Source organism: Meles meles, chromosome 2, assembly GCF_922984935.1.
Source record: "Meles meles chromosome 2, mMelMel3.1 paternal haplotype, whole genome shotgun sequence".
Classification (NCBI taxonomy): Eukaryota; Metazoa; Chordata; class Mammalia; order Carnivora; family Mustelidae; genus Meles; species Meles meles.
In genome coordinates this window covers 182,617,798-182,629,327 of record NC_060067.1, presented here as the reverse complement: position 1 = coordinate 182,629,327, position 11,530 = coordinate 182,617,798, and the positions used below count along the sequence as shown (strand labels likewise).

The 11,530-nt window shown below is 36.2% G+C and overlaps 1 pseudogene; it reads left to right on the top strand.

Annotated features, from left to right (window-relative positions):
• Positions 1-2,132: 2,132 nt before the first annotated feature.
• Positions 2,133-3,038, top strand: LOC123937125 (annotated as a pseudogene).
• The last annotated feature ends 8,492 nt before the right edge of the window (positions 3,039-11,530 follow it).

Sequence of the window (11,530 nt, the reverse complement as noted above, 5' to 3'; positions counted from 1 at the left end):
AGACCTAACAAAAAAATAAATAAACCATTGGGACTACAAAATAAAAGCTTCTGCACAGCAAAGGAAACTATCAACAAAAGGAAAAGGCAACCTATTGAAAGGAAGAAAATCTTTGCAGATCTTGTGATCCAGGTGACATGAACTTAGAAAGGTAATGTCGTAACCATACAAAGGCTAAATTTTAAGATGTTGTTGATAAAGAGATCAGAATGAGATCTCTTTATCAAGAGACATCAAGAGATTGATGAGCTTGTGGACTAGATCCTGAAGAGAACCACCAACCCACCTTAAGTACTAGTGACTATAGAACAGGAAATTTTCTTTCACTACTTTTGAATCCTCCCTTTACTTAGGAGAGTGCATTGCACATACATGTTTATGTTTCCATAAACACTGCCTGGCACTTGTTGAAAATATACAATTTATACATCTATTTGTTTGATAAGAATACCAGTTTTTTAACCAAGAAAAAAACAAGTTGCTTTGGTGAATGTGTATTGGTAATGTACTAAATTTTTAAAGAAAAAAATATATAGATGCAAAACCAAATTTTGTTTCATTTCTCAATAATCACATGGAAAACCAAGAGAAGAGTTGGAAGTCTTATTTAGAATGCTTGAACACTGAAAGTCTTGTGCTACAATACAACATAAGAGCTGTGAAAGCAAGGACCTTGTCAGTCTTATTCTCCATTTTATTCCTGACCCCTAGAAAGGGTGTAGCACAGAAGTAGGATCCAATAAACAAAGTTGAATGAATGAATTAAAGAATAAATTAAAGTTAACAGGCTCAGTCAAAAACTCTGAATTAGGGGCGCCTGGGGGGCTCAGTGGGTTAAAGCCTCTGCCTTCAGCTCTGGTCATGATCCCAGGGTCCTGGGATCGAGCCCCACATCGGGGTTGCTGCTCAGCAAGGAGCCTGCTTCCTCCCCCCTCTCTCTCTCTGCCTGCCTCTCTTGCCTACTTGTGATCTCTGTCTGTCAAATAAATAAAATCTTTAAAGAAAAAATAAAAAATAAAAAAACTCTGAATTAGGAATGTTTTGAAAATTCTATTAAAAATTATATTTTTATGTATGCTAAAGGGTCATGGATTTATTATCTTCCTAAACAGTAACAAGAGGTCTGACCTTAATAACAGACCACTTATTTTCTTAACAATTGTCATTATAAACTGTTTTATCTAAGTTTGGTTGTTCATAATTATTGGATTATTTTTGGTAAATACTGGTAACCTCCTGTATTTAAAGACAGGTGAGTAATTACTCTTTATAGACTTGCTACCGTGGAGGATGTTATAATGAAAATAAATGTAATATGGAATCCCACCACTCTCACGTTTATTAGCCAACAGGCACAAAATAGTCATACAGTCAATTTTACATGCTTCAATGCAGTTCTTCTTCTATGAGAATATCATTTGAGGCAAATATTACAATATTAAAGAAGAAATATACAGCTAGTCTTTTAATTTGAGTCAGGCACCAAAAAATTCATGGCAATCTCCTAGACATAGGATTGGCTCCAGAATTCTAGCCATGCAGAGCCATTCTGAGAACTTGAGGCACTGGGTTCACTAGATCCTTATATAATGTTTAAGTATAGGTATAAAAATTCATGCTATCCAATTTACATATTTGATTTTTTTGTTGGTGAAATGAATAGTGTTCATCTAATAAAATATATTGCTTTATTTGAGAGAGAGACAAGAATAGATGAAGCAGCTTTAGTCACTCTCTATGTAATACTGGTTTTTTTCCCCTTTTTTAAAAGATTTTATTTATTTATTTGACAGAGAGATCACAAGTAGGTAGACAGGCAGGCAGAGGGAGAGGAAGGGAAGCAGGCTCCCTGCTGAGCAGAGAGCCCGACGCAGGGCTCGATCCCAGGACCCTGAGATCATGACCCTAGCTGAAGGCAGAGGCTTAACCCACTGAGCCACCCTGGTGCCCACTGTTTTTTTGTGTGTGTTGTTGTTGTTGTTGTTGTTTTCTACATGTTAACCAACCACACCCAAAGGGAATATTCTTATTAGAATACTTCAAACATTAACTGCCTGTCCCCACCCCCCACCAGAGTCTTGCTGGGCCTGCTGGTCTACGGCGAGCTAAGAACACCAGTCTCTCTCCTGTAGATGTGGTTTGATAAAATTGTCAAGAATAAGGTTTGTTTCAAGAGATACCAGGTGAAATTTAGAAGAAGATAAGAGGGTAAACTGATTATTATGCTTGGAAATGTTTGGTAATTCAGGATAAAATAAGTATATTTTATATTACATATAAATATAATAAATATATATATTATATATAAGTATATTTTATAAAATAAGAATAATACACCTAAATACAGGATGATCATTCATGTCACCAACAGATATATCATTTGTCAGATTGCTTATGCCCACAGAGGAAGCAAATGATAGCTTGTGTAGCTCATGCTCATGAACTCCCAAAGTGTAATATGAAGGTTGGCCTGACAAATTATCCTGCAGTGTACTGTACTGATCTGTTGCTGGCCTGCAGGTTTCTCAGTAGGTCTGGCATGGACAAGATTATGAAGGCCAAGTCCAAGTGACTGGAGATGAATACCGTGTGGAAAGCACTGACTGTCAACCTGGTGCCTTCACCTGCTATTTGGATGCTGGGTTTGACAGAACTACTAATGGAAATAAATTTTGGGGGTCTCTCAAAGGAACTATGGATAGAGGCTTCTCTCTCCCTCACAATACCAAACAATACCCTGGTTATGATTCAGAAAACAAGGAATTCCATACAGAAGTATATCAGAAGCACATCATGGGTCAGAAAGTTGATTACATGTAGTACCTAATTGAAGAAGATGAGGATGCTTACAAGAAACAATTCTCTCAATACATGAAGAACAATAAAACTCCAGATATGTAGGAGGAAACGTATAAGAAAGCTCACACTGCTATACTGAAGAACCAGTCTATGAAAAGAAGCCTAAGAAAGAAGTTAAAAAGAAGAGGTGGAACCGTGCCAAAATGTCTCTTGCCCAGAAGAAAGATAAAATAGCATAGAAGAAGGCAAGCTTCCTTGAACTCAGGAGCAAGCTACTGAGAGGTAATAAACCAAACCACAATTTTCTATGAAGATTTTTCAGATAAAAACAATAGTAACAATTTACTCAGCAACAAGTGGGAAAAAAAAAGAAAAAAGAATACATTAAACATTAACTGGTCAACAGTGTGTAAAATAAAACAAAAACAATCTATATATTATATACTGGAGTATTCAAAAATATTATAGACCATATAATACTGTGGAAATGCATTTTAAAATTTTATCTTTAAATATACAAAATTAGTTAGGTTCTCATATTTTAATGTCCTTGTTCAAACTGTCTTATTTTCCTCTTCTTGCCACTGTCTCTGTCATCAATAAATGCATCTTCTTACACAGAGCCTCCCTGGATTACCCTTGTCAGAACTAATTGTTCCTTTCTGAACTTTATACTTGTTATTGCTTTATTCTAATTTTGTATTATAGTAAATTATTTTCCTGACTATTTAGTGAGGCAGAGAGTGTATCTTCACTAAATTGAAAAATGATCACTTAGTAACTCTTATCTAAAAGGTAATTTTCTAGATTTAAACAATTTTAAGTGGGGTAAACGATTTTAAGTGGTGATCAGGGAAGTTAGGCAGGCCTAACTTCAGCTAGGCCTTGAGATCCATGTTGAACCTTTTCAAGAAGATGTTAATGAACTTGGAAAAAGAAAAGAGATTATTAAAACAATGGATGGCATTAAAGGGTGAGATAGATTAGAAATGCAAATACCTGAGCATGTTGCTGTGTGTAAACTATTTCATGATAAAAAAAAAAGAGAGAGAGAGAGAGAGAGGAGGAAATAAGCACACATGGGAGAAAAATCGATCATGGGATAAAGATCACAAAAAGAGGGATCAGGTTTGGAAATAAAGTGGTTTGGGTGCTTCCTCATTGAATGAGGAAGGGCCCAGCACTTGCTTTTCAATGCTCAACAAGTACTTGTTGAATGAACACAGAAAGAGCTTCCTTTGATAAGGAGGGCCCAGTCAGAATCAGAGTGAAAATCCATCGTTATCAAAAATGCTACTAAAAATTCTAATTCATTGAACAATAGATTAGTGATTTGACAACTGACTTCTTTGCCATTCCCTTTTCTCTAAATGTTTTTGTCTTTAATTTCTCTATCCTATCTAGATTTCAGGGTCAACCACCTCAACAAATCTCTTAAAATATCTTCAACTCCCCCTCTTTTGTCCTTTCCCACATGTCATATAGAATTTTGACCCCAGATCAACTTATCAACTACTCCACTCCTCACCCCAAGATACTAAAAACCACTAGTAAAAGTTATAATCACAATATAATGTGATTTCAGTCACTATAGATTAACTCATGGTCCTCAATGTAAATAAATATGAAAGAACACTGTACTTTTTCCTCTCCAAAACCATTATATTAAGATTTTTATACTATTTTCACACTTCCTGTCCCACACACAGCCTCAGTAGACATGGCATCCAAATCTACACAGAAAATGGAAGTCAGCAGATAGATGCACCTTTGACTCTCTCCTTTTAATTTTTAAATTGGAGGTGGGAGGAAATAGCAATGATGAGGATGAGAAGACACATGTCCACTTCCAGGCAGCTGGACTTCAGGCTCAAAGCTATGTGTCACCTCTAGTGCTTCTCAGAGTGGACTCTACTGGCATTTTGGATGAGACCATTGCTCAGGAGCATCGCTTAAGATATATTCAAACTCTTTGTTTATCCTTATTACTAATTATTTTTGTAGCCTTTTTCCTTTTCACTTTATTATATATTGTTTCACTTGGTCTGTTCACTATTCTCCCATACTTCAGTTTTTTATTCTTTTTGGGGTTTTTTTGTTCTTTTTTTGTTTTGTTTTTATTTTTTGTTTCTTCTTATATTGCTTTTGTCTTTATAATGCCTTTATGGTTTGCTTCCCTTTATTAGTTGAGTTCTGCTACTTCATTTATTATCTTTTAGTCTTTTAGTATCTTTTTAAGCTTTTGTAACTTTGTGGATCCAGAGAGGGAGAGAGAGAGAGAACAAGAGGGAAAGAAAGGTCTGAAAGAATAGAAAGCTGTTTGAATTCTTCTTCTGTTTCCTTGGTTAATTCCTCTTGTGGGGTATTTTCTTCATTTACTTTTCACTTTATTCTTTACCTATTTTTAAACCTTTGTGATAGACCCCATGTTGGTTCATTTTTTAAGTTATTCATTATTCACGTATTGGGTGAATTATTTACTAAACCAAAAGTGGGAAACCAAAGGCAGGAACAGAAGGGAGGGTAGTGAGGAAGGAAGTAATGTCAAACACATTTGCTTGGCTTACTCACCTCCAAAACATTTTGCCAACTCTGTCACTTTATTTTTGTTGGTGTTAAATAAAAACCAAAATAGAGACCACAACTTGAAGGTACCCCTTGACCAAACACTCCTAGTCACATAACCAAAATGTGAAATTGTATTGATTTCCTTGAAATGCTGACTCTGACCTTAAACAAAGCTTAAGCCTTCTTCATGTCAGTGTGACCTTAGAACTTCCTAGCTAATCAGCCACAAACCTGTAAGCTCATGCAGGAGAGGAAAGGAAAGTGATTTTCCAGTAACAAATTACTGAAAATAAGAAACAATGTACTTACTCATTCTTGCTTTATAAACTGAGCTGTACTACTAACAACTTTCGGTTCTGAAGTCTCCCTGTTCAACAACAGTTTCTCATGCAATAAAATATTCATATCAAGTAATGTTTTCTGAATTTTGTCATTGGTGACGTTGAAAAATATTTCCCTTTCCTTTTCAACATTCAGGAGATATAAGTAGCCTGCTCTTAGCTTCAAGTGACCACTGTTTCCCTCCTTCTTTCACTCTTTTGCCCCCTTGACAATCATATTCACAGTGCACTTTTGGAAAAATCAGTTCTTTGTGAGCTTTGAAGGATGTAGGCTATCAGTAACCCACTTCATTTCAGATTTCTGAACATTTGGTGGTATTATCCTTCATTTTTTTATTTTATTTTATTTTGACAGAGAGAGAGATCACAAGTAGGCAGAGAGGTAGGCAGAGAGAGAGGAGGAAGCAGGCTCCCTGCGGAGCAGAGAGCCCGACGCGGGGCTCGATCCCAGGACCCTGAGATCATGACCTGAGCCAAAGGCAGCGGCTTAATCCACTGAGCCACCCAGGCACCCCAAGGTGGTATTATCCTTCAAAATGTAGGGTTGAGGATTGTCATCAGTCTCCTTATTTCATTGATAATTGAGTTTTTCATTGATTTTTTTCTTTATTGTTTGGAGAAAGTTTTTCAAAAAAGGAAAAAGAAAAAAAACCTGTTGCTACACAATCTTCATCTAAAAGGTCTTTGAAATAGTTTGGCATTAGGAAGTTCAAAACCACACTACCCCAGAAAATCAAATTCAACATCACTATCTCCTCTTACAGTGTTACAGTAAATATGTTACTGTCAACCTCAATAGAACAGAATATACCATAAAACCTTATGAAATGAGAGGGAAGCAGCAATATTCTATACCCCGTATTTGAACCTTTCCATGAAGCTTATTTTAAGCCTTGTCTCTACCACCATTTTCTGACTAATTTAAGTTTTCTCATTTACAAAATGGGAATCATGATGCCGACCACATACTCTGACTGTAAGGAATAAATAACATGTAAGTGAGTTTTACACTATAAAGCATGTACCTAGTTAACTACCATAAAGGCCATGGGAAGCCCACTTTCAGCCCAGGAATTTAGGAAGAGAGTGCCTGCTATCTATGTTATTATTGTTTTTCTCATTAACTTCAATTTTTTTTAGATAATTTCACCTGTTTTGTAAGCATTTTGCTTTAGTATCCCTATTTGTAAAATAACTATTATTACATATTTCAAGAGTTCCAATTTGTTTTTATTCCACAAATGGTTTCCTACAATTGGAGTTTTAAAAAAATCATCTGTTTTCTTAGCTTGGCCTTTTGTTCATTCAATACTCCTCCCCCCCCACCACCACTATTTAGATGGCTGGCCTGAATCAATCCAAAAGATTTCCACTGAAAATAGCTGAGCGGATTTCTGTGTAACAAAAATGTTACATACTATTTGTTAAGGTTTTATGTTTAATGGATTGTATTCAGCCAGTTGTGTTAATATTTCAGCCTTATTTCCTCTCTACAAAAAAGGGCACAATGTCGAGATTTCTGAACTTTGTTTTTAGGACTAAGGCAAAGCAGTAAAGATTTGAAATAATACTGAAACTATGTACAAACACTTGGAAAGCTTCCTATCAAAGAAAATGTGTCATGTTTGTGCATTACAGTAGAAAATATAACACAGATACAGAAGTCATCCAGCTTTAGTTTGATATATTCAGCTAGTCCTCAGAACTGGGTTTCATATACTTTTTTCCAGCCTGTGTCATTCTATTTTCCCAAAGGATGCTTCTATTGTATTCAGATTGATAGGCTCACTTGATATGTACTACCTTCATGTTCTCAGCTCCCAGAGAATATCTTATGTACTCTCCCCACTCAACTATGTCATACATACTCTCTAAGACTGAGTATGAAAACCACCCTCTCCATGAACACTTCATTACACTAGTCTTGATGAACACTACCCTTTCACGGAATCAATTTATTTTCTATTAACTCAGTCTTAGAACATCTTCAATAGTGATTTCCTCCTCCTAGATTCCAATATCTGAAGACAGAGACTATTTGGCATCTAATAAGTAATTGTTGAATAAACTAATGAACTGTTGATTTATGTATCAGAAATTACTATCTCTTAAACCTATTTAGAGTTAATATATAGCAATGAGGGGTGTTAAAAAGCCCACTAGCATTATCTTATCAAGATTTGAACAATTATGTCAATACTAATGACAATATTGCTCTTCTAAGTATAGCTTTTAAGTGGTCAATTTCTAAAAGACTCTACACGGAAGTTAGATAATGGGTTATCTGTCCTATGTCTGATCTCCTTCAACAGACCTACATTTAGTCCTCATTACAGTGTATGTACTAGATTTTCTATGGAAGGGTAGCACACTTAGAACGAATAAATGTTAAAATATGAAGGGGTTTTCAAAGCGTTATTAAACTTTGCTAATTTTAAAATAAGAAAATAAAAGTCTAGGGAGATAAGGTAGTTTTCTCTAATTACATAGATGTACAATGGTTAAATTGGGCTTTTTAAAAAAGATTTTATTTATTTGAAAGAGAAGAGAGAGAAGGAACAGGTGGAGGGGCAGAGGGAGAAGCAGACTCTGTTGAGCAGGGAAGCCAACATGGGGTATGATCCCAGGACTCCAGGATCACGACGTGAGCTGAAGGCAGACTCTTAACCAACTAAGCCACCCAGGCACCCCTGGGTGTTTTGATTCTGAAACTAGTTATCTGTAGAATATTTTCCGGACCAACTTGGGTGATTTTATGTAGTCTATTTTAATTCTCTCTAACCAATGCCCTTATTTCTCATTAAGCACATTTTTATAGCAGACATCTATAAAAGAAAAAGTAACAGAGATGCTGTTCAAAACACTGGGTGTTTGAACAAAAGTTGGACATAATGGCAACTGGACAAATCGTCTCTGAATCAGACCTCGAGTCTCTCGCTGCTCTTCTGTGTTCACCCCACCACAAATCCCAGTCGCAATCAACAGAATCAAACCTACACTGACTGGTTTTTCTAATTTGGGACTTATATTTTCAGTAGCTCATTTTTTTTTCAAAGACCCAATCTTAACAGCAAAGGTCTAAATATTGTTGTCTTAATTATAGTATCTGACTTAGGGAGAAAGTTTAATATTAGAAATCATGTCCTTAGGCAGATCGTGTCGACTAGTAAAGTTAACACTGATCAATCAAACATAACAAATAAAACTTTAATGACTACAAAAACTGCAAATATTTTTGGCTTTATGTTTGCTTCTCTTTACCTCTGGGGGGAAAAAACATAAAAATATTAAATATGGGCAAAAATCCCCAAAAAGGGGTATCTCCTGATTTACCCACACAAATAAGGTGTCCAGGTATGCTGTGAGCTCAGTGACTTAGCCTGAGACACAAATCCCTCCTCTGTAAACTTAGGATACACAAGGAGAAAACTTCAAAGTTATCTTTCAACTCTAAAACTTAAAACTTTTCTTTTTCTACAAGAAAATGCTCGTGTTACTAAAAGTTTGTTCTGGGGGAAATAATGTTAAAGTGGATTTTGGGGGAGGTGGGGGCAAATAAAATGCCTGGTTTCTAGTGTTTACTGATTATCATGGTACAAATACTCCCACTATGACCAATTTCAAGCTACCAATGTGAAATCAGCAGAGGTAGAGTTAGAAAGAGATGGACACAATGCATCCTCCTTCAGTAAAAGCCAATTCTAACACAGTGCTGTCTGAAACTCATTAATAATTATAGTTTTTTCTTAAAAAAGCATACTTTCACATTTCAGGCGTTTCTAACTTCATGTGTGTCCTGTAGGAATATGCACTTAGATTCCTTCATTTGGCATGTGTTATTAGCAACAGTGATTTTCTTAAAGGTTGACCTAAATTTGCACATCCCATCAATGAATATTTGCTGATCACCTAACATTATTGGCAGTGTGCAAGGCAATACAAGTTAGCAGTAAACAAAACAGACAAGAATCCCTGCCCTAATGGAACTTGAGGTTTATCTCCAAATCACTTAAAGATGCTATGGCAAAACAGAAGACACTGTGTCACTTAGAAATCTCTTAGTTGCAAAACATAAACCAAAATAAAATTCATCATTTTGTAAGTGAACTTATTAGTTCTTATAAAAGCAAAATCTGGGACTATACCTGAGGTGAGTCTTCATCCAGTGGCTCAAATTAGTCACCAAGGATGCAGTTGCGTTTGTCTCATCAAGCTGGTTTTTTTCGGCCAATGGTGTCCCTTCCTGGTAGCAAAATGGTCACTATGTTTCAGATCTCCTACATCACATCCAAGAGGAGAAAGAAGATGCCTTTCAGGAGCTCCTGCATATCAGAGAAAGAGCCTCTATTTTAGCAAAAGCCCCAAAACATACCACCTTACTTTTTATTAGACTATTTTCCCCTCTCTAAGAAAATCTCTTTGGCCAAGAGGGTAAGATCTGTTGAGTCACTGAAACCCATGACATTTCACCCTTGGAGTTAGAGTTGGGTCTCCTGTCAACTCAAATCTCATGCATCAAAGGGAGTAAACAGTTGTTTAAAACAAAATCTATTTTAAAAGAAAAAAACTCACAATAAAAAGATGCTAGACAGTAAAAACAGCAAGTGTCAGTTACTGGTACTCTCAGATCCTGAAGTATAAATTATCATACTGTCAGAAAAACGAAGAGAGCCTGTATGGTTTCTAAGTCTCTGGCCCCTTACAAAAAAGGCCTGCCTCTGGGCTTATAGTCTAATAAGGGATCTCAGACATGGTCAAACTTAGTACTTTAAAAAGTACTAACTGAAGATTAGGACATTTGCAATTAATTATAATTAACACAGCTGCCCCAGTTAGTCCAATGGAAAAATAGGGTAGATACTTAGGGACCAAAGAGTTTCCTTTTCACATTTTATTAATTTTTTAAACATTTTGTTTACTTATTTGGCAGAGAGAGTTGGGGAGGGAATAAGCAGAGGGAGCGGCAGGCAGAGGGAGAGGGGGAAGCAGTCTCCCTGTCGAGCAAGAGCCTGATGTGGGGCTCGATTTCAGGTCCCTGAGATCATGACCTGAGCCTAAGGCAGATGCTTAACTGACTATGCCACCCAGGCACCCCTATATTTTATTAATTTTTAACAAGTCACAGAAATTTCTTGGTGATAAGGTTTTTCTAACAAGAGCCAGCTATCTTAGAGCGAGTCTGAATGTCCCTGATGATAATCACACTACAGAGATGCCTGTGGTGATTGAGAAATATGTAGACAGGAGGCTGAAACTTGTGCTGTTTGGGGGAAAATGGTTGTCTTTCAGTAACTGCCACGGATTGTGAGAAATTTTCAGTTAATAACGACTATGTAACTGATTTTGAAGTTTTAGGCTTTTTTTCTCCAAAAATATCCATACATAACTTTGTCACATGCATATCTTTCATTTCAAATGAGTATCTGCAAAATGCATTTAGGACAAGCTTCAAAAAATACTGAGATATTATTAAAATGTGTTGTTTCTCTTCTTCGGATGTTCATGAAAGGGACTGACCACAGAGGCCTTAAGTTTTAGATATAATTATCTTTCTGTCAACCAAATGTGTATCTTTTTCAACTACGATTATCCTCTTTTTACCATGATTAAGTTGCAATCTGGCTAGTGACGTCAGTACTTTCATCTAGATGTCCCTTCTTCTTAATAATCTAAATCCCATCAGAGTCTAGCTGTAACTTAATCCTGTTCCTCCCTGCTAAAGCCTCAAGGGAAATTAAGGGCAGCAATTAACCTAAGGATTTCAATTAAAACTCCTAATGACATGCTTTTTTTTTTTTTTTTTTTTGTACAAGGAAACTGCT